General features: G+C 41.8%; 1 protein-coding gene across 3 annotated transcripts in view; it reads left to right on the forward strand.

Moving 5' to 3' along the window:
• Positions 1-25,402, forward strand: part of LOC144768564 (sulfotransferase 1C2-like) — a 789,435-nt gene that overhangs the window by 116,329 nt on the left and 647,704 nt on the right. For all 3 annotated transcript variants that reach the window (XR_013598577.1, XM_078652337.1, XM_078652336.1), the window contains exon 2: positions 1,100-1,149. The gene's annotated coding sequence lies outside the window, so the exon portion shown is untranslated. The remainder of the gene's footprint in view (positions 1-1,099; positions 1,150-25,402) is intronic.

A 25,402-nucleotide genomic window follows, 5' to 3' on the forward strand; every position in this document is an offset into this window, starting at 1 on the left:
TGTGGTCAACTAAAGGTTTCGACAAGTGGGACCTCATAGGTATAGCTAAAATAGGCGACCTATGGGTCAAAGGTGAGGTCAAGTCATTTTCCGCCCTGCAACAAGAATATGATCTGGCTCCTACAGAGTACTTTAGATACCTACAAGTCCGCCACGCCTTACAATCCTGCCTCCAAAAGGGAGAGACTCCACCTTAGTCCACGCCCCTTGAAGACGGACTCCTCGATGGCTATTTACCAATGAAGGCCATTTAGCTCACATACAAGAAGTTAGTGAATCACTTTGGAGACCCCCTTGTGAAATTGCGGGAAAAGTGGGAAAAGGATGGTATAATACTAGACGACGAAGACCGGGTAACAGTGGTAGCTTCACCACGGGAGGTAGCCATTGCAGCGAGGTTGAGGCTAGTACAGCTTAAAATTTTGCACCGGATCTATATCACAGGACCTGGTTTGGTGCAGATGGGAAGAGCAGTAGATGGCAAATGTAGAAGAGGCTGTGGAAGTGAGGGCACCTTCCTCCACATACTCTCGGAGTGCGCATTTGTTCAGCAGTACTGGAAGAAGAACCATGAGGTGCTGAGCGAAGTGTTAGAGCATGCACTCCCTCTGGAGGCTAAGAGATGTCTCCTGGACGTATGGGAGCCCACAGTTCTAAATAATACACAAATCACTTGGATCACATTGGGGTTGATGATAGTGAATCGTTCCATCGCTCAGACATGGGGGGCATCACGGGCACCTGCGGTCTCCGCATGGAAGAGGGACATGGACTGGTGCATGTTTCGTGAAAAATATGTATATGTAGCTAGGGGATGTCCCAAAAAATGGTCCCGCATTTGGAACGACTGGAATGAATATAGAGGGAATGTTTGTACCCCACCACTGGTACCAGCTCAAGATGAATCATTGTAGACATGAAACAAATCACCAAGTGTCAATATATTGTGTAGAATTATCTGAGTGAGAGCCTTGTCAAGATACGAAATGAGAATGTACTGTATTTTGCTTTGTGATTTTGATTTCTACTGTTTAATAAAAAAGAATTATATAAAAAAAGAAATAACTTAGCTTTCTTTCTCTCCTTGTTGTCTTTTCAGGTATCGTGGATGCTGCAGCAGCTGAAGTCCAAGGAAACCGGAAGCGCTCGGTAAGCAGAGAAGATATCATCGCAACCACAGTCTGAAGGCTAAGTGCCTTCTGGAACTTGGGTGTGCCATTTTATAGCCATGCCACACCGACCCGCACCCAAAATGGCTGCTACGTTGCACGCGTTCAGACGCGAGGCAACGTGCAGTCGAGTGAAGCCTTTATCATGATGCAGTCTGTACACGCGCAAAGGGTTTTCTGATTCTTTTGTCCCTTAAAAGCTTTCATTGAAGCCTTTTACAATGGACAAACAGAAGCTTTTACAAACGGTTTTCAATCTTTAACATTTAATAATTGAATCGCGGTTGTTATGATTAACAAGCATTGGCAAACTAGTGAAACACAATACACACTTGATTAGACAAGCAGAGACACAATCAAGTTAAGTATACACCTTCACAACACCTAGGCTTACATAACTTGGAGTGCTGGAGGCATGGGATAGGGGTGGGTTTCTTCTTGGGAATATGCAGACTCTATGTCTGTGCTATAAGGGCCATAATACCTTCCAGGCATGGAATCATGACAACAACCCACCTCTACTCTATTCCCCTTTACTTATTATTATTTTCCCGCATTAGCGTTAGCAAAAAAGCTTGTTTTTGTTTCAAGTAAGCAGATGCCATGCACGCAAGTCTTCAAGACTCCATTTTAGTATCTTCTGCTCTGCGCCAGAATTTCCCTCCAAGGGCTAATACGCCATACTACGTAGATACAGTTGACGCGTGCGCACAACAGTTCCCCCTTTAAAGCGGTATCAGTCCGTCTTCATTGTTATCCGCGTTAGTACACACATATGCAAACTTCACTAACCCGCGTGTTCATGTGGTGCGTATTAGTTATTCACGAAACATGATTAATAACTTTGTTAGTGAGTTAACAAGTGGATTGCATCCGAGCAAGTTTCTTTTCCACGAAACCTTGCTCCATCAAGCCCATTCAAGCTACAATTAAACCTAATCTGCGATCCATGTTTGGTATAAATCTATCCCCCACTCTTGGAATTTGAGCATATGGTGTGTTTTGCGCATCATTTTATAGGAATATTTGAGTGAAAAGTCCTTTGGAATGGCAGAACTGTTCTTTGAGGCGTTCACAGCTATCAGTATGTCTCTCGCTATTCTCGTGCTAGATCAAGTAGTTGCAGCAACTGCAGCAGTTCCCACTGTCGTTTTGACAGCTTTATCAGCCAGTGCATTTCCTTCAATGTGTACACCAACGCGCTGATGACTCAAGCTGTGAATGCTTTCAGCTTTGAAAATGCAAGAGTGCGCTAACCTCACGTGTGGGGCGTCCCTGACCAGCACTCAAAAGAAGTGAAGTCAAACAATTGAGCCTTTTAAGAAATTCTTTGAATTTTTATTCAATAATTAGATGAATTGTTAGAATATCTTGTGTTATTCCATCATAACAAAGGTTGCAATTTCTCATGGTGATAAATCACTAATGCATCTGCCCATGTGCTCAATGCATTTCGGGCAACTGCCCTTCATCAGGGGCTCAGTGTCTGCAAGATTGAAAAGACTGGGCATCAGTACATAATTCAACAGAGCCATCAGCTGTTAGTATACACTTGTGATTTGGTGCAAAACGCATGAACACATGCTGGCTGTTTGAATGCGATATGTATGGTGAAAGAATGGGGGATTGTGCAATAAAGTGATGGACACCAAAAATAATACCAAGTAAAGTATCTATGCCCGTGTGACATACGAACGCAACAAGAAATAAAAATGAGATTATAAACAGCGGTTACGTAATTAAACCCTTGTGAGACAGAGAACGACAGCGGCTGGTGAATCCCAACGCCTATGATATTTGGGCAACTAAGTGAAGATGAAAAGAACGAACTCTGAAAAGAATACTAACAACACTCACAAAGCAAATAGTAGGGGGTGAACCGGATGCTCATCAAGATAGCCGGAAGTAATGCTAAAAGGTAAAACAATGTGTTACTCTCGTAAAAATTGACTGACAGGTTAACAAACGTAAAATAGTGAAACCAACACTCACCCGTGTGAAGTTTCGTACAGAGGTTAACTGCCTGTCTCCGGTCTAACGAATGTGCCTATGTTCGCGCATGTATTTGATTTAGATAACCCGGGTGAAGCGAAAGGCCGATGTAATGAATGGTTAAAAAAAAGACTCAAATACTATAAGTCCCAATCCAAAAGACAGACCTGTTACGAAGTGTAGACAATCCCAAACAAAAATTATACAAATTGTACCACAATAAATCAAACATTTAAGAAATCTGATTTAGCAAAAAATATTAGTTAAATGTCCTCGATAAAATGTACCAATTTCGAATAATGTAACGTGAGAACATACACAGAAACCTGGAATTAATAAAGATTAAAAAGTTTTAAAAAAATCTCAATTAATTCAGTCAATATAAAATACAAACGAAACGTATGCATGTAAATACGATGGTGAATGACAGAAAAGCAGAACATGGACCTGGTAAGTGACAAAACAAGCACTGATCATTTTAAGCAAGTTCCCATAACATCTGAATGCACTTAATCGTTATGAGAAATGCACTAAGTAAATGCCTTTGGATGCTGTAGTGAATAACAAAAATTCAGAGTAACAACCTCGCGAGTGACAAAACAAACAATATGCTACACGCGCTCGTTATGAAAATTAAACAATTATATGCGTATACAAACAAGATCTATGTGTAGATGGCAAAAAACAATTAAAATGTGGAAATACAATAAATCATTATAGAAAACAACTAAAGTCCAAGCGTTCATTTAATCCCCTCGGATTAACAGTGTCCATATATTTAAACCAGAAAGTTTCTCTTTGTAAGAGACATTGAGTATTGTCTTGACCTTGTACGGTCGTACAAAAAGACTTGCGCAACATCTTCAAACACTCTTGTACCAAAACTATTAACATCATCCAAAAAGAAAGAACAACTTTGGAACAAATCGCATCCAATTCAGAGATAACCATTAGCCAAGCAGACAAAGGGGGATCCATGGTGATCATGGATAGCGAGTTTTACTTGAACAATATTCAAATGCATGTGGAAGATAAAACAACATATATGAAGTTGTCCTTTGAGCCTACCACGGAGTACACTGAAGTGCTTACCAAAATTGTTGATGATGCCATTGACGAAGACACAATAGGAAGAGAAGAAAAAACTTTTCTACTTATGAACAATCCATCAATACCCTATATTTACATGATTCCCAAGATTCATAAACATGCCACTAAACCTCTATTCCGACCAATAGTTTCTACTATCAATTCCACACATGAACCAGTAGGACAATATTTAGACAAATATTTGCAACCGCTCGTACAATACATAACTACCTATATAAAGGATAACATGAATTTCTTACAGATTTTGGAAATGTAAAAAATTAAATACATTCATCCTCTATTTTGTGTACGATAGACGTTAAGTCATTATATACCTCTATCCCTCACAACTTGGGGATTGCCGCAGTTGAATCCTTCCTGGTGGATCTTGATAAAGACGAGAGATTAAAAATCTTTATTATGGAACTTTTACACTTTACTCTTTTTCACAGTTATTTCAAATAGCAAGACAACTACTACATTCAGTCGTCCGGAACATCCATGGGCAATTGCGCCACCCCAGCATATGCAAATCTCTTCATGTACCGTTTCAAACTTATCATATTCTTAATCAAGAAGCATGGAGTAAATACCTCATTTTATACAAACGATACATGGATGATATTTTCATACTGTGTAAGGGGTCTCAGGCTGACTTCATGAGTGCCATTGACAAACTCAATCAAGTGAATGAAAGAAATGAGTTTACATCCACCATAAATTCTGAACAAATTACATTTTTGGACACGTGTGACCTTGAAGAATGGGAAAATCATAACCAGTGTATGCACGAAACCAACGTTTTGCAACAATTTTCTTCACTTTCACAGTTTTCCTCAGCATTCCGTCCAAAAAACATCTCCCATCTTCTCAACTGCTCAGACTAAAACACATCTTTTCCACTGAGGAACTATACAAATTAAGCATGGAACACTGTATCAATAAATTTAGAGATAGAGTAAACCCTGAGGAGATCTTACAAGAAGCAATTGTCAAAGTGGAGAACAGAACTCGGGAGAGTTTATTGAACAGTTCCAAACCACAAAAATAGAAAACAGACTTGTATTTGTGTCTAAATTTTCTACACAGTTTTCAGATCAAAAAAGCATTATTGAAATACTGGCCTTTGTTAAGTATGGAACCAGACTTCAGAGGAATTTTTGAAGAAAAACCTACATTTGCATACTTGAGGACAAAGAATTTAAAACAAATTCTAAAAAAAAACATCATCAGATACCAATAAGAAATTTTTCGCGGTACCTTACTGTGCATGAATTGTGGCAATTGCAATTCAATCATCTAGGGGAACATTACACAGCATACCAACCGAGGAACCCTGATCAAACTTAAAGTGGCGGCAACATGTAACAGTTCTAATGTTGTTCACTTACTAAAATGTCCCTGCGGTCTTGCATATGTAGGCAAAACTGAACGGAAAATTTGAGTGCTCATCAATGAACACAATAGTAATATTCGCACAAAGAATCTAAGATCAACTGCAGCTGCACACTTTGATTATATGAAACACAATGTAAGTCAACTAAGATTTCTAGTTCTCGAACAGGTTCCTGTAATACAAGGTCGAGACAATACTCAATTTCTCTTACAAAGAGAAACTTTCTGGATTAATTATATGGACACTGTTAATCAGAGGGGATTAAATGAACGCTTGGACTTTACTTGCTTTCTATAATGATTTATTGTATTTCCACATGTTAATTGTTTTTAGCCATCTACACATACATCTGTTTCTGAGCCGATTGTACGCACTCGCACCAGCACTTGCAGATCCTCCCGTCCTCCCGTCCCCACTTTCGATCACCAGCAGGTGGCGCTCCAGGACTTCCGATTCCGGGTTGCCGCGGGCGTGTTTACCGGCCGTTTTTCGGCCGCTGCTGTTACCGCCATCGTCGCCGCGGCCGGTGCTGGAGTGGTGCTGGGTTCATTTGGGGCATAGCCAGAGCCCTGGCAGATTGTCGGATTCCTCGGGAGGAGGCAAGTTTTGGAGCTGCGAAAGGTGGTTGCCGAGGGTCCGAGGGAGCGCAGCGCTGCACCTCCAGCGGCCGTCTAGAGGCTGTGTGTGGCCCAAGTCAGCGTGAGGAGTCGCGTATAAGATGTGGTGACCCTAGGAGAGTACCCAGAACAGTATCCAGGAAAGTAATTGGGTGCCTCCATTAAGAAGGGTCAACGTCTGGACCAGAACTGAGAGTGGAGCAGAGAGGAGCATATGATCTAATATAAAGCTGCTGCTGCTGCAAATTGGCAACATTATGGAACAACCAATAGGAGCCTAAGTGGGGAGAAGGAGGAAAGAGTGCTGGCTCATAGAAACAGAGGTAAGTGAAGTTAACATTGTACTTCCCCTCATAAACATATAGATATATAAATAATAATTATCTTGGGGAAGCTTATGCGGAGTGGGGATTGCTGTGCACCAAATAAGCTGGTGAAAGCCCTAAGGTGAAGGAAACCCCACCGTAACCTGCGGGAAGCTGAGAAGAAGAACGCAAAGTAAGAACACAGGAAAAACAATGGCCCTAGGGAAAACTAAACCACGCAGAGTGGTAAGAAATAGTAAAAAAAACGCAAATAAATCGGGAACAGTGGACGCGACAGGCTCACCCGAAGGCTTGGCTGACGTAAATAATGAGATGGTAAATAATGAGATGGTAACACCAATTGCTGGCAGAACAATATCCATCAGAGCAACCTCTTCCTCAAGCACAACCCCGCAGCCAGCGCCGGCATCTGCCAGGTCAACAGGCGCAAAAGGGGGGTCGGTGGTATCAAAAACCATCAAGGATTTTATTGGTAAACATTTCATGGGGAAAGAGAGAGCAGAAAAGGACACAATTGAAATTGAGACCACGCAATCTATCGAGGATCCGGCCGCATCAAGCACAGAGGCCTTGAATCAGACTGACTTTAATATCGCTGAGATACCAATGGAACCGCGTCTATCATCTTCCCCAAGGATGTTTCAGTCGATTTGCACCCAGGATTTAGGTGCAGATATGGTGAATGAAGAACGAGTAGTCTGTAGTGACTCCTTGGGAGAAGGGAACATTACTGGGCAGACTCCCTGTCAAAAGGATCATGAGAGTCTAGGATCCCCAAAAATAGTGGGATTAGATGCATCCGGCATATCCCTATGTAGCCTGGAGGTGACGGGTTCTAACGGCCAATCCATGCTCGAAGTAATGCTAATGCTCCAGAAGACTCTGCAGGGCATTCTGGAGGTTACAGTATTAAATAATGACATTCTGAAAAGACATGGTGATCAATTTAAGGGCATAAATGGGGAATTAGCACAGATTAAAAACTTGATGCCCTCAATTGTAAGACCTGTAGAAACAAAGGAGGAAAATAAAGTGGATAGGGGGGAAGAAGTGGGTGAGGTGACTAGCCCCCCAGAGAATGAACCAACAGAATATGTATCCTACCGCCCCATGCTTATAAAGAGGTATGGGGATGAGAGATATAGAAGGTCTAATATACCAAGGAGAAGGAAAGGGATTAAGGCCCGACCCAGCTGCTACTCTAAAAAGAACCAGGATCACAGTGGGGGGGAAACGCCAATATGTAAGTCAATAAATAAGATAGCAAGGCAAGGACTTAAAAAGTTAGACTTTGTAGAGAAAGGGGCAAATAGCAGCCGACATGAGGTACAACGTAAGGGGATAATGAGGAGGGATATGGGAGAGAACAAAAAGGTTAATAGGAGAAATCCCCCAGGGGTGAAAAAGAGTGTAAGAGTAGAGCGGGAGAGTGAGATGTCCCCAAGTGCGGAGGGACCCCACCCAAGTAACTGGAAAGGGGTTAAAAAAGGGGGAGGAGAAGAAGCTAGTTGGCACTCAAGGGGAGTAACAATAGGAGGGAATCGCCAACATCAACAGACAGTATTACCCACTGACACTTGGATATTTGTAGAGTCAATAGGACAGGTGAAAGGGGGGAAAAGATCTAAGAAATTAAATCCCTTGAATCGCTCCCAGCTACTATCCTCATTTGGAAAGTGCCCCAGTCTAAGAAATGTTAGCACTAAAGATCTAAAAGAAGTGGGGTTCACAGTAAACAGTAAGGGGGAGGAAATAACCAAGGTTTTACTCCACTCAGCCCTAATAAAGGAAGCTATAGAAAAGGCAGAGTCCGAGATGCTAAGGGAAGGCATTAGAATACTAAAAAGGAAGGATGTATTCTCGGATAAGTTAGGGACTCCTTTCCTTAGAAATCACGCAGCTCTAGGGGACAGACAAATAAAAATGATCAATCTGGGGAGAGGTACCAATGATGCCCTAGAAATCACGATAAGACCCAATGACCAAAGGTGGGACATGGAAGAAGTACTTGCTGGGAACAGATACAGAGAGCTGGCATATATGAGTAGTGAGGAAGATGGTTTTATGAGTGAGATCGACTAGGAAGCAGGAGCGCCGCACAGCCTATCAATAATGACCTGGAACATAAACGGGTACAATAGAATAGCGATACAGGAAAATTTTAAAAATATCTTGAGGAAAAACGATATTGTTTGCCTCCAGGAAACTTGGCTGTGTGGCGAAATCCCAGCTACGGTAGGTTTCACTCATTATGTAAAAGCAGCTAAAAGGAACACGGTGGGTAGACCTTCAGGGGGTTTGATGACGCTGATCTCTACAAGGATTGCCAAGGACATTGAACCCCTGGAACTACAGTGTAACTGGGCTCTGGGCAATAGAGTGCGAACAACAAACAACATGTTGGGGGGTGAAAGTCTATGCATTATAAATGTATATATTCAGAAAGGGAAAGTAAATGAATATAAGGCAGACTTGGAACACTTAAAAACTGACCTAGATGGGGTGTGTAACCGGTTTCCAAAGGATGTGCTCGTAATATTGGGAGACTTCAACCATAAATTGAATCCTAAATCAATGGATTCTTGGTTGAAGGACTTGTTGGATGCATATAAAATAGAGCAGGCACAATTCCCCAGCTGTGAAACCTCAAGTAAAGATGATAAGCTCGGGCAACTGTTGGGGGTTATGGGATTTGTATGTACCAACGGTAGAAAGGAAGCAGACAGGCCTGCGAAGCGTACCTTTAAGGTAGGGCAACAAATGTGCCCCATAGACTATGTATTTATACAGGCCTGGCATTTCCACCTTATCAAGCAGTTCGAAATTTTGAGGGTGGAGGGTAGTGATCACTATCCACTGCAGTTTGAACTTCAGGTAAATAGCCACCCGCAAAGACAAAAAGTGTTATCAGTAGATGTAGAATACCCCAAGCGGTTAACAACACGAATCACCGAGGAATATATACAGAAACTAAGTGCATATCAGTTAACTGTGAATTTGGGTAACCTTGTACCAGAAGGAAGTATAGCCTGGTACGAGGGCATAATAAGGCAATTGGTGGAATGCCTCCGGATTAAGTTAAAGTGCAATAACCAAAAACCAGTAAATAATGTGACATTATACCCTAATAATAACAAACACTGGTTTGATGCCGAATGCCGGAAATTAAAGGCCGGTATTAGGAAACAAGAAAGACGACTCAGAGGTAACTATAGTGAGGTAGTGGTATCAGATCTCAAAAAAATGAAGCTAAAATATAAGTCAGTTATTAGAGATAAAAAAAGGTGTTTTAAGGATAAATGTTGGGATAATCTACTCGTGACAATTGAAGACAAAAATGTGAAAGGCTTTTGGAGGCTAATACAGGACTGTATGGGGAAAGCACAAGGGACCATGCAGTGCGCAGTACCAGAGGATAAGTGGCTGGCCTATCTAGAGGAAATCTATGGGAAATGGCCAATGAGGGAGGGAATAATGGTAAATGCCTGGCCAGTAATAAGTGAAGAATTAAAAACCCATTTTCTCCCAGACCAAATTAGAACCATAATATCTAGACTAAACCTAACACGGGCAGCCGGCCCTGATAACCTGCCAGCTGTCATAATAAAAACAAACATAGAATGGTGGGCAGAGTTCCTTTCAAATATGTTTTTATGGATCCTAAATTCAGGTGAATTCCCTGCAAATTGGAAAGGGGCCATTGTTAGGCCAATCCATAAAAAAGGTGATGTAAACACCCCTAAAAATTACCGCTTAATAAACCTCTTGGATATAGGCGAAAAGGTTTTTTCTAAGGTAATCCTAGGGATCCTAAAGGAGTGGGTGGAAGACAAACAGATAATACCCCCAGAGCAGGGGGGGTTTAAAGAAGGCCACTCAACGATTGACCATTGTTTTGCTCTGTGGTCCATCGCACGGAAGTCAATTGATCAGAGGAGTAATCTATTCTGCTGTTTCGTTGACTTCCGTGCAGCCTTTGATCTTGTGGACAGGGATCAGCTGTGGTCAACACTAATAGGGTATGAACTACAGGATGACCTGCTGGCCCTTGTCCAAGCATTACATACAGAAAATTGGGCACAGATAATATTGGACACGGATGGAGGACTGACCAGGAGAATCCCTATTGGAAACGGCTTAAGACAGGGGTGCGTTCTAGCCCCCCTGCTGTTCGCCCTGTTTTTAGCTGACCTACCCCAAGTATTAAGAGATGTCAGAGGGGCGAACCCGAAGTTGGGAGGAAGGCACATATCGTGCCTCCTTTATGCCGATGACCTAGTAATAATGGATCAAACGGAGATCGGCCTTCAGAGAAAACTCAATAGGTTTAAAGATTACTGTACGAGTAAAAAACTAGTGGTAAATATGGATAAAACCAAAATAGTATGTTTTGGGAGAAGGAAAGTGAAGTTCTCGTGGTATCTCGGCACAACCTTGCTTGAGAGGGTGACCAACTATAGATATTTGGGAATGTGGTTCTCAGGTAACCTGAAATGGCATACACACCTGCAAGCAATAAAAATAAGGGCACTGGCATCGGTCAAAGGCCTAAAAAGCTTTAATAACACCTATGGTGAAAGGTCAGATAGACCGGTCTTAAAAGCCTATCAAGCAATGGTCCCCCCACAATTTCTGTATGGAGCAGAGGTTATTTATCTCAGTGGTAAGACCTCCTGGGATAGTGAAGAGGGAAATATATTAAAAAGCTTATTCGCTCTGCCAAAATCCTCTATGGTGCAGGCAGCACGACTGGAGCTGGGAATAACCTCTTGGGCTATTACAGTTTGTATGAGCCTTGTACGCTTCTGGCAGCGGTTGGGAGTAGGGGAAATTGCTAAAATCTCCCAATGGGCTAAGGAGGAAATTATCAATAGTGAGCTCCCCTGGGCAAAAGAGGTGAGAGCCTCAATAAGCAAGGCTTATGGGGTGCTAGATCTGAAGGTATGTCTGCCGCAAGACCCCATAATATTTGGGAAAAAAGAATTAAAGACTCAGGGGGTTAATATGTCCCGTAGTTATGACCGGGAATACCTTGCTCAAAAGTCCTCGGTAGCACATATGAAAGTGGCTTGGGAGAGCAGTCAACACTTCCCTTACGTGGATCGGTTACCCAGCCATAGTCTGAGGCGAGAAGTCCTGAAAATGCGAATTGGCATAAACCCATGCTATGCAAATAATGGGGTTCGAAATTCAATGATAGGAAGTAATGGGAAATGCACTTGCACTTTAGGAACCACTTGTGATATGTCACATATTCTATTAGATTGTACGAGATTTTTAGACTTTCGAAAGGAGTTTTTATGTCAGATTTTTAAAAAATATAAGATTATGTACAGAATGCAAGCTGCCACTCTCTTGGTGGAAATGGAGACTTTAGATATAGCCTGCGCGTTGGGGAAATATATGAACAAAGTTAGGTGGTTCCTCAAATGCGCAGAAGAACATGTATAGTGCAGCCCTTATCCCTGAATAAAGGTAGAGATACTAAGGGACAATAGTAGTAAAAACTGCATTCTGAAGAAGGTATAAAGAGGAAATGTTAGCGATTTTAACAAATAATGTTATAATACTCCGTTTTAAAAGGAACAAGAGAAGTTAATTTTAAGTATCTTGAGGTGTAATTGTGGCTTTAATATTATCTTGTGATGTTGCTGCTCTTTTTCTTGTTGAATATTACCATGTTTTGTTGTTGTCCTTTCTCTTATCACGGAATGTGGAATGTACTTTTAAGGTTTTAACAAATCAAATAAAGTTTTGTTTGACTGACTGACTGACATAGATAGTTTGTATACGCATGTAATCGTTTATTTTCATAACGAGCGTGTGTAGCATATTGTTTGTTTTGTCACTCGCGAGGTTGTTACTCCGAATTTTTGTTATTCACTACAGCATCCAAATGCATATACTTAGTGCATTTCTCATAATGATTTAGTGCATTCAGATGTTATGGAAACCTGCTTAAAATAATCAGTGCTAGTTTTGTCACTTACCAGGTCCATGGTCTGCTTTTCGGTCATTTACCATTGTATTTTCATGCATACGTTTCGTTTGTATTTTATAATGACTGAATTTATTAAGATTCTTTTTTAACTTTTTAATCCAGGTTTCTGTGTATGTTGATGTTGTCACGTTACATTATTCGAAATTGGTAATTTTTATCGAGGACATTTAACAAATATTTTTTGTTTAATCAGATTTCTTAATCTTTATTGTGGTACAATTTGTATAATTGTTTTTTTGGAATTGTCTACACTTCGTAACAGGTCTGTCGTTTGGATTGGGACTTATAGTATTTGAGTCTTTTTTCAACCTTTCATTACATCGGCCTTTTGCTTCCGGTTCACCCGGGTTATCTAACTCAAATACACATGCGAACATAGGCACTTTCGTTAGACCGGAGACAGGCATTTAACCTTCCGCACAAAAGTTCACACAGGTGAGTGTAGGTTTCACTATTATACGTTTGTTAACCTGTCGGTCAATTTTTACAAGAGTAACACATTGTTTTAACTTTTAGCATTACTGCCGGCTATCTTTGATGAGCGTCCGGTTCACCCGCTACTATATGCTTCATGAGTGTTTTTTAGCATTCTTTCCACAGTTCGTTCCTTTCATCTTCACTTAGTTGCTCGAATATGAAAGGCATTGGGATTCACCAGCCGTTGTCGTTCTCTGTCTCACAAGGGTGTAAAGTTTATAATTTAGTTTTTATTTCTTGTTGCTTTCGAATGACGCACAGGCATAGATACTTTTACTTGGTTTTATTTTTGGTGTCCCTCACTTTATTGCACCATCCCCCATTCTTTCACCATACGTATCGCGTTCAAACAGCTAGCATGTGTTCATGCGTTTAACACCATATCACACGTTTATACTAACAGCTGATGGCGCTGTTGAATTATGTACTGATACCCAGTCTTTTCAATCTTGCAGACACTGAGCCCCCTGGTGAAGGGCAGTTGCCCAAAATTCATTGGGCACAGGCAGGCAGGGCAGCCGCCATCGTATTCTGCTCAAACTGAGTGCTTCTTCACCACTTGGGGCACCTTTGAGCAGAATATGATGGCGGCTGGCCTGCCGCCGAAGGAGCACCACCTCACAGATTTTTTAAAAAAGGGGGCCACGGTGTTTGAGGATTCCCTGCAAGCACACATTGCGGCGTGGCTGGGCTGGATTTAGAGCAGCAACGGCACGTTGAGGCCCATCAGAGGGCTTGCATTGTTTCAACAGTAACATTTGCATCCGATCACAAGTCCCAGAATGCTCAGTGCCAATAGGACAGCCCATCCAGAGGCGAGCCATTTTATAAACTTTATAACCTTTGGGTGAGGTCTGGACGCACCAATTTTACAGTCGAACGCTTCAGATGAAGGAGATTCCGAAATGCATCAGGTACAGCGACGTGTGAGCTGTCATGATTATCGATGTGCTGAAGCTGCTTTTACCAAAAAATGCCTACCTTGGATTCCTGACTACTGAGTGCTTCTATACCCCTTGGCGCACCTTTGAGCAGAATATATATATTCAATCAAAAAAACATAGGTTTCACGGATGTTATAGTTAGTTAGACATTTGACTCATAGAAAACCAGAGAAATTCGCCTGTTGTAGTTAGTTGAACTAACTATAACTCACGAGCCCACAATGCACTGCTGATGATGTCATGTATTACATCACTGACGACATGGTCACTGACATCACTGATGACATCTCAAATGACATCACTGATGACATCATCCACGTGATAATCTGATGCACATATTGATGCCCTAATGTAACCTTTGATACACCCATTCTAAAATGCAGACTACTATTTTTGAAACCATACACACAAAAATGCCATAATCTTCATACCACTCACTATTTCCTAGGTTTACACACACATCCAGTCACTTATACATGTAGTTACTCATCAATACAGAACTATAATATGCACTCATACATCTATTCATGCATTCACACTCCGCCACTCATCCATAGAGTTACTCACACACCTAGTCAGTAATGCAAAGAATCAATCACATACCCATTTACTCATGTATACAGTTATACACACCAACTCCGTTATTTATAGACACACCACATTACTTATTTATACAGATACTAACACATATTTACTGTCTTATACAATCACTGATAGAAGCAGACACTCATTTATACACCCACTCTTCAAACAACTTACTCTCATGTATAGTCATTTATATACTCCCAACACTCACATATAGTGCCTTAAAACATATGTAGTTACTCACAGATAAACCACTGAGACATTCAGTCACTCACCAACACACCCATACACACACTAACTTACCCATACACCCCTTCCCAGATGCACTTTTGAATCCATACAACCAGTGAATCACCCACTCAGACATCTATGCACAGAGTCATACAACCCCCACCCTCCCACACAGACACTCAGGGACCCATACAGATAACAAATCCATAACCCATATATACACTCGTGTAGCTATTCACCAACCCATGCAGTTGCTTACACACCAACGAAGAGAGTAATACAGACTTTCACACAGTTTAGTCACTAACCCATGCATTCAGTAAGACATGTTCAATCACTCACTTATACAGTCAGTCATGCACCTACTAAATAATCCCTTCAGGCACTTGTAAATCCACTCATTCTTCAATACACCTTGGCATAGATATATATGAAAAATATTTAAACTTTACAGAAACACACATTCACTGGATTATGTCATCAGTGATGTCATCAGTGATGTCTTTTGAGATGTATTCAGTGATGTCATCAGTGATGTCACTTACCATGTCATGAGTGATGTAATATGTGACATCCTCAGCAGTGCATTGCAGGCGCGCGAGTTATAGTTAGCTCAACTAACTATAACAGGCGAATTTCTCTCGTTTTCTATGAGTCAAATGTCCAACTAACTATAACATCCCTGAAACCTATGTTTTTTTAGTGAATTTCAAAGGTTTTTTAACGCTAATTCTTAACTATAACGTCTGTAAAAACCTATGTTTTTTTTGTGAATATATATATATATAAAAATAAATAATGTGTGTGTGTGTAGAAAAGAAGCGGAGAAAAATACTGGTAGTGTATATTCCCCCCTTTCACAGTAAAGGGTGGAATTGTGTTTGCAGTGTCTATTTGTTCCTGTCTGAACTGCCACATTTGAAGCTGAGGAGATACCAATTTGTACAGCCATTTGACTGACACCTGTGTACAGTACAGCATGATGTCTTGGAGCTGCGCGAGGACGAGGGATGCATGCTTTGAAATTATTCAGTATGGATGAAAGGACTCGGGCCCTGTGCAAGATAAGCGACAGCCCATCCAGGGTGTAATTATGAGGCAAAACTATATTAACATTGCCAGCAGCATGATAATGAGAAAATGTTTACCTGACGTGTTCAACCTAATTAAGGTGACAGGAACTATTGGTACATTGTAACCTCTATTTGTGCTGATTTAAAAACTCAGATATTTCCATTGGGATTAAATCTGAGAAACATCACGCTGATATGGCTGCCAAAAACAGAGTATTTGAACTTAGATGGCAACAGCCCTTTCTCACTTGTCACTTTACCATCTTCCAATGGGAGCCACACACAGGATTTTTTAAAACAACATGATAGTGTCAAATTCATTTATCATAACAGCATTGAAAAAAGGCAGTTTGCCGAAAGGCATCTGCTGTGAATTAAAGGAATTTCTTACCCCGTGAGTGCTCTGTGCTGCTTCTTGAAGCCTATTGATATATATATATAGGTAGTTATAGTTAGGACCTAGTTTCCGTAAGAAAAGAGCTTTTTGTTTTCTAAATATCTTTGGCTCCGGTAGACGAATCTAGTGGCCCGCTCCGATCAGCTCCTGTCTTGAAAGTTTCGGGGTGATTCGATAAGCGGGGTCTGAAAAAAAAGGGGGGTCCCAAAATGTGTTTTCCCCATGAAATTTTCCATAGGAAACTTTAGACACAGCTCTAGGAGCCCTTGATGGCCCTGGGGACCACCGACCCCCAGGGCCGGCTCCTGCAGTGTCCCGGGGTTCTCACCCCTGGGACACTTCTATTTGCTATAGCAGGGCGGGAGCCGTGCTGCTCCCACCCTGTCATAGCAAACTTGCTTTGGATTTTGGAAGCAAGAGCAGGGAAACCTGCTCTGTCTTCCAAAATCCAAAGCATATTACTTTTCCACACAGGGAGCTGCATGTTAGCAGCTCCCCGTCTGGAAAAGCAATGCCAGCTCCCCCAGGAGGCGGGGAGCCGGCGGGACCGTGGGGGCATTTGGGCTCCCCCCACGGTTCCCAACAGATAGGGCTGGCCCCAGTGGATGGGGTCCCCAGGGCTAGAAGTGGCCCAGGATGGGGGCCATGTGGCCACCCCCCCAAAAAAAAAATAATATATCAAATAAATAAAGGCTGGCCCCGGGCGATGGGGTCCCCGGGGCCAATAGAACCCTCAGGAGGGGTGCCACGCAGCCCCCCTCCTTAAAAAAAGAATTATATATGGCCTGCCATGGGGGGCCTTTTTTTAAAAGAGGTCAGGCCCTGGGGAATGGGGGCCCCAGGGCCCCAAAAAAAAGGAAAAAGAAGCAGGGCCACACAGCCCCCCTTCTAAATATTTTTTTTTAAAAAGACAGGCATCGTGCTGGAAGTCCCGCCCACTCCCAGCAACACTCTGCAAACGCACCCTGTGGCGTGTTTTAAGTTGGGGAATTAATTCCCCTTCAATACTGGGGGTCCCTGGGGGCCAACTAACCCACCAGGTACCTCCAACATGCGCCACAGGGCTGCCTTGCAGAGAGGCGGTCCGAGGCCACGCCCCTTTTTACACCTCTCTAAAATGCAGCTCAGTGGCGCTTAGCTTAGCTTAGGAAAAGGGTAGGAGGCCCGTGAAGGTGAATACCGGTGAGTGGGCCCCTTCCTTTCCTCCTGAAAGTGAAAGAAAAAGAAAGAAAACATAATATTAGTGACATGTCATAACCAAATGTGATAAGACAAGCTTACAATGCAGTCATTTTTTTCTACAAGTACATAGAAAGAGGAAGATACAAGAGCGACTTAAAATCAAGCATCTGTTGCAAATAACAGCAACAGGGGATATCGAACAACAGTACATCATGATGTTATTCATCTTTCAAATGGATTGCCATTTCCTCATCATGGTTCAAACCCCCTGGGTGCTTGGTTTGGAAGTCCACAATCGGTTTGGACTCTCTTTGTCTGAGTTTCAGCATCCTATTGCCACCCCTGTTGTCTCACCATAACAGTTCAGAGACGGGCAACAAAATGGATACGTTTGAGTTATAATAAGGAGCATGGCATGACATCCTTTAGGATCCACCTTGAGTAAGGAGTGTCTCAGTCTTTTGTATCACTGCCCTCAGTCACTAGGAGGGACACTCGGGCACTGGCCCATTATCCTACCGCTTTTACATACACCGCTATGTTGTGGGACAAGCGATTTTGTCTGGCAGGCACTTACCTCGCCCAGGTCTTTGTCGGAATTTGACCGATACAGTTTGTGTAGAATGTACATAGTGTAAAGGCATCAGGACACCAGTGCCAGCCATCAATTTGCCTTAAATTGGGTACTAACTTTTGGCACATATACACGCTACCAATTTGAGTTATGAGCTGACCATGGGCCATGTGGAATTACATGTGACACGTGTTTAGGTATTTCACCTTATTGCAATTTTCAATTCACGGAGCTGTTATCTCACTCGCACTTCGCGATTCAGTACTGGTAAATGCTCTATGCACCGTCCATGGCACTCTCAGTCAGACATGCAGTTCTAGATTATTGTCCTGAATATATTTTCAACATTGTCAGAACACTGATTGAAAAGGTTTTTGTGTTTTGTATATATTGTATATGCATTATGACACTTTTGTTTGACAGCAGTTTGCATTTAATCTACCTAAACTTTTGACACTGACACACGCCTCTTATTCCGGGTTACAGGGTATCACGAGTCCTTTGTCAACATTTGTGACTCCAAAGTGACCACGGTACAATTTGGCTATTACAAGATGGCCGCCATTTGTTATGTAACTGAATAACAATGTCCTTTCTTTATGTTCATGCCTTGACGTAATGCTTCATCTGTTGCCTGGTGATTGTGCAAGTTTCACGTGATCAAGGCTTCGCAGTAAGCTGAAACGCGTTGTGGAATAAACACCTCGTGGATACTTTATGGTTGCGAGTCCATCTGATACTGAGAACGCACATACGCTGTGAATTTTGTGGATTTGATTACCGGCGCGCTCTGCTGGTGCGTGCGCCACTACCTCATGGGTCCCCGGCAGTCGGAAGGCGCAAAAGATTTGTGAATGAATATGTATATATATATATATATATAGCCTGTGATCAAGGGCTCCAGGGCCCGAAACGCGTCATGGCGGACAAGAGGGTGCACAAGAATAAATAAGCGCTGAAATCAACCTGATTGGGTCCATTTCGTTATTTTGGTTCCCGTTTTCTTGGGGCGGACAACGAAGTTCTGGGCATATATATATATATATATATATATATATATATATATATATATATATATATATATATAGCGTGCACGCTAATTAATAAACGGATTACCTCTGCAGCAGCAAGAAGGTGAGGCCACACAGGGGAGTCAAATGGGGGTTTCCTTTTATTTCATAAAAGAACCAAGTCCATGCGAATGCATTTCGGCTCCGTTTGAGCCTTCCTCAGCGCGACGTGGTTCAGGCAGAGTCTGGGCAAAATGACCGGTGAGTGTACCTGGTCCCGACCTGCCAGGTGAATAAGCACTCCGCCCCCCACAGCTCCCCTGTGTGGCCTCACCTTCTTGCTGCTGCAGAGGTAATCCGTTCATTAATTAGCGCGCACGCCAGAATCGCGCTGTAAGAGGCCCCTGCACCGAAAAGAGGCTCCTGGCTGCTGGTATCTGCCTTAGTGGAAATTGTGTTGTACCCGAGTTATTGGGATTCCAGGAGCCCACCACTAGGAAGCGGCACGAAGACACAGCAGTGCTGGAGTATTGTACTTCACCCTGGGCACCGGATCATTGATCCCGCCCCTGCCGCAGGGGACTGTCGTATCTGTGTGGTTGGTGCAGTTATGGGGAGCAGAGGTGGTTCCTGTAAAGACATTTCAGAGGTGGAAAACATTCCGTGAACATTTTAACATCATTTAACACAGGAATATTTATCTTTCAACCGCAAGCCACAATCTCTTTCTACTCCTTTACTTGAGCACTCATGTAAATTATTGGTTTCTACTCTTCATACTAATCTCCCCCGATATTGAAAAATTCCTTAACTCCACCATTTGGCCAAACAAACGTATACTTATTAACAACAAACCTGTTTACTGGAAAACCTGGGGAAACAAGGGTTTAATCTGGGTGCATCAACTTTTTGAGCATGATACCTTTTTGTCATTTTCCCGAGCCTCCCAGCAATTCGATTTGCCCTTAGTACTTGAGAACAAATACAAAGTGTTGTACAATGCCCTTTGCGTTGCTTACGAACAAAGACAACCCTTTGTATCTTCAACATTATCAGTTGGTAACCTCTGGTCCCCTTTTTCCCGAGAGCTTCTACTATTTTTTCCCTCTTTTCTACATACGGCTCTAGTAGACCCAAAATAAAGGTGGAATTGGCCTGGGAGTCTGACTTTGAGGTTGATTGGTCTATTTCTTTCTGGGCTCAAATCTGAACTAAAATCAGAAAACATTCTAGGGCAGCCAATACCACGCAGTCCCTTTTCTTCATATATTAGTGGAACTGAATAAAAACTTCAACTCCCAGAATGTACTGTTTTTTTTAATGAAATCCAAATTTGTCGAAACCAATAAGCTCCTTCACCCATCACAATCTGGCTTCAGAGCTGGTTTCTCTACAGAAACTACTTTACTGGTGGTAACGGAAAGGCTGCGGCGTCACCTGGACACTGGAGATACGGTTGTCCTCATTTTACTAGACCTCAGCACGGCATTTGACACGGTATCTCACACCGTACTAGTAAAAACATTAAGATCTCTAGGCATTGGCGGCTCAGCCTTGAACTGGCTTATTTCCTTTCTCGACAACCATACTTTTCAAATCTTTTCCCCAAGATCCAGCTCTGACAGCTATACCTCACACTACGGGGTACCTCAGGGTTACATCCTTAGCCCTCTACTTTTTAACCTATACGTAAAACCTTTAGCCGATGTCACGGAAGAGGCAGGGCTGTCCCTGTTTTCCTACGCGGACGACTCCCGGATTATCTTTTCACCCTCCATGGAGAGTGCGGCCAGGCCATCACCCCTTCAGCTTGGCTTGGGTAAAATTGCATCATGGATTACCTTAAGCTCAACGGAGAGAAAGCGGAGATCCTGATCCTTGGTAAAAACAAAGACATCTGGGGCCCTCAACACTGGCCCGGTGAGATGGGAGCACTCCCGCGGCCCTCTAGTCAAGTCCTTAATTTAATTGTCATCATCAATGACTCACTTACTATGCACCATCAGGCAGTCAAGGTAACCGCCTCTTGTTTTACCATCTTGAAGTGGCTAAAAAAGATCATCTGGATGCTGCCCGAGTCTACTCAGAGAACAGTAGTCCAGGCTCTTATCACCTCGAGTCTGGACTACGGCAACGTTCTCTACCTTGGATCCAACAAGGAAGTGACTCACAGGCTGCAGATGGTGCAGAACTCTGCGGCAAGACTACTTTGCAGGGTTCCTAGAGCTAATTCTGTCTCTACCTACATTGGCTCAGGGTGGAGCACCAAATTAAGTTCAAAGCCCTGAGCTACATGTTCAAAATCAAAACTGGAGCTGCCCCTCAATATCTGCAATCTTTGGTCAGCCCCTATGTGCCTTCCTGGTGCCTTCGCTCATCCACTCAAGAGAAATTCTCTGTGTCCAGAATCAAATTATCTCGGATGGGAGGCAGATCATTTGCATACCTCGGTCCCTCACTATGGAACTCACTTCCCACAACCATCCGGAACAAAACAGTATACACCCTGTTTCGTGAATCCCTTAACCAGTAACCTAATAAGCTGCTATACATTCTTCTGATCTGCTCCGGCGCCGGGAAACCCTTTTTGGGTAGCTGCCGCGCCTTAGAAATTTAAAAATAATAATAATAATAATAATTACTCTTTAACATGCAATGCACCCAGCTAGAACAGACACTTTTTGGACATGCTCTTTACGTCAAGCCGATTTAAAACATTTACTTTTTACATGCCCTCTTGTGATACACTTCTGGTTGCAGATATGGGCTCAGATTAATTCCATTTTTCATACTGCAGTACGTTTTCTATTCTTAATCTCTTTTTAGGTAGTATATCCAAAACTTGGACTCCAATATCCTGTGACACTCACTACAAACTGGAAAGACTTCTCTAAGCTATCATTTCAAGCTTGGTGGAATGCGGTTTGCTATAATCACAGACAGGACAATAACTACGTCTCCCCCATGTCTCTACCTTTAAAATGCCAGATCTTATGCACCCCCATTACTCAGTTTTTAGATGATAGTGCACAGGGCTCCTTGGCGCGCACACCGACCCAACAGGAAGTCCTCAAGCCTCCCCGACTTCCCTTCTATCCTCCTTTAACATACTTAGAGTGTTTGATAACCCAATTTTGTATATAACTTATATATGAGATGTTTTCTTCCATATGATTATATCACCAAACTCTTTTGATTTCATTTGACCTTGGCTTTTCGTTATAAAATGACTGTATTATTCGGTACTGTATAATTTATGGATTATTTCATTTAATGTATTATTACCTACCCCTATGCCTTATTATGCTTTAAATAAACTTATTTTTAAAAGTGGAAAAAACAAATCAATACACTAGGTGATGACATTGCCACACATCATTGTTTGTGGGCTGTATACTTTTATCAATAAAAATGTATGTGGGTGAAATGTAATGGTCATTTCAATTGAAAATGTGTTGTCTGTAATGGCAGTGTGCTACCACAGCATGCATACTCTACACTACACCACTCTACTCTATGCCCCCTCCAATCTACAACATGTATTGTATTGTATTGTATCGTAATTGCATTTATATAGTGCTTACTACCCCTGATGAGGTGTCAAAACGCTTTTTTGGCGATTAGCCCGCTACTCCGGAACCCATAAAGGATTAGTGTTGAGTTAGTATAGTGAAATGTGAAAGTAATTTGAGTGGTGGATATTAGTCAGTTATTTGGATTCAGAAGGATAGCGGAGGGATAGAAGAGGGGAAAAAAGGTTTGCATTTATAAAGCGCTTGTTACCCCTAATGAGGTGTTGAAGCACTTTTTTGGTGAGTAGCACGCTACTCCGGAACCCGTAAGGATTAGTGGTGAATTAGTATAGTGAAATATGAAAGTAATTTGGGTGCTGGATATTAGTCAGTTATTTGGATTGAGAACGATAGTGGAGGGTTAGAAAAGGGAAAAGGTTTGCATTTCTATGGCCCTATTGTCCCTGACGGGGTGTTGAAGCATTTTTTTGGTGAGTAGCATGCTACTCCTGAACCCATTAAAAAATAAGTGTGGAATTAGTATATTGAAATATGAAAGCAATTTGAGTGGTGGATGTTAGTCAGCGATTTGGATTGAGAAGGGTAGCAGAGGGATAGAAGAGGGACAAAGGTTTGTATGTATGTATATATATATATATATATATATATATATATATATATATATATATATATATATATATATATTTATATATATGAACGGATTACCTCTGCAGCAGCAAGAAGGTGAGGCCACACAGGGGAGTCAAATGGGGGTTTCCTTTTATTTCTTAAAAGAACCAAGTCCATGCGAATGCATTTCGGCTCCGTTTGAGCCTTCCTCAGCGCGACGTGGTTCAGGCAAGAGTCTGGGCAAAATGACCGGTGTGCATCCTAGGATACTAAGGGTCTCTGGAGAGTTCCTTAAAGGCACAGTATCCTTTTTCCAGACACATAATGGCAGCCTATGGGGCTTGTCTGTCCAACCCTTCCTCTCTATCATGACAAAGGATTTTTGTGAAGGGGAGTTTTCTAGGTGTGAAACTTTAAAAAATGTGTGTAAAATGTAATATTATTTGGCTATCTTTCTCACTTCGAGATGAAGTGCTGGCCAATGTAGCCTTGTAGTTTTAGGCTGCATTATTTGTCTTTGATTTTCTCTTAAGTGTCTATGCAGGACTGCAGAAGAAGACAACTTAAGAGACTATTTCGATTGCTCCGGGGTCCACGCACATGGGCGGGACTATTCACTAGATTATGAATATAACAGAGATACCCCTACTACAGAACTGGAGTTACATGTAAGAAACTACTCCTTCTCTAGGTTTAGAGAAATCGAAAAGGCGTTAGAGGGTGTGAACCACAAACCAAGATATTTAATGTGTTGAGGACTCCACATGACATTGGACATGGAGAAGGGGCATTATTTCACACTTTCCATTATTCAACCTATAGCCAGAGACCTTTGCTATTTGAAGTACCCTCCTGCAAAAAGGCTGGTAGGGACAAGGCAGGTTGGAAGAGGAACAAAAGGACATAATCCGCAAATGCAGCAAATTTATTCTGTAGACCATTAAAAGGAAAACCCTTAATATCCTGATTCTGACGCAAACTAGAAAGAAGGTTTGAATGCTAAATTACATAGAAAAGGTGAAAGCGGACAACCTTGCCTCACACCCCTCGCCAAAACGAAATAAGAGGAAGTAAGACCATTAGCACAAACAGCAGCTCTTGGAGCACAATCAAGAAGAGAAATGAGGGAAATACTTTTTGGACCAAAGCCGAACCAGCAAAGAGTATTAAAGAGATAGGGCCAATAAATACGATTGAATGCTTTTTCAGCATCTAAAGCAATCGCTGCAACTGACTCATTTTTAATAGATTTGGAGAATGTGTAAAAAAAGACGGGTGTTTTCTGAGAGATATCTTCCTTTGACGAAACCAGATTGTTCCTTACCAATCAAATCAAGAAAAAAGGAATTAAGTCTAAGGGTTAAAGCCTTGGAAAATATTTTATAATGGACGTTTACCAGTGATATTGTCCTATAATTTTTGTAGAAATTAGGATCTCTACCTTCCTTAGGGATAAGACAGATTAAAGCATCTAAAAAAGAACCAGAAGACGGGCCAGGAGAAAAGAAGGAGGATACAAGAGTTAACAATGTGTGAAGAAAAGATTTAGCAAAATGTGAGCAAAATTCAGTGGTGAAACCACCAGGGTCTGGGGCCTTATCCTTTTTTAGTGCGTTTAGTGCAATGTGTAATTCTGATTGCAAGATATCATTTTCTAATGGTAAGAGGTCAATACATTTGTCGGCAGGTCTATGAATGGAAGAAAGAAATTGAGTGATATCCAAATCAGAAGGCTCATATTTAGGTGTATACAAGGATTTATAATATTGAGCAAATTTATTCAAAATCTCCGAGTCCAAATATCTCGGCACCTGGTCTGCATCAATTATGGAATCAATATTAAATTTGTTATTCTTAACTTTAAGGTAGCTGCCATTAATTTACCAATCTTATTCTGACCACCAAAAAAATGTTGCACTGGATTTTAACAAGAACAACAAAGCATTTTCTGTGAACTCTTTGTTAAACTGAAGTTTAGCACGAATAAGTTCCGAATTACATTCTTTTGATTTGGAAGTATAAATGGAATGTTCCAGTCTCTTTATCTGGGTCAAAAGGTTAGAGGTATGAGCATGTGATTCTCTTCCTTTCTTAGCAACATATGAGATGGTAAAGTGACGTACTGTTGCTTTAAAAGCATCCCAAAGGATATAAAAGGGCAAGTCATCTGTATGGTTAAGAAGAAAATAATCCTGAA

This window comes from Lissotriton helveticus, chromosome 7, assembly GCF_964261635.1.
Source record: "Lissotriton helveticus chromosome 7, aLisHel1.1, whole genome shotgun sequence".
NCBI lineage: Eukaryota > Metazoa > Chordata > Amphibia > Caudata > Salamandridae > Lissotriton > Lissotriton helveticus.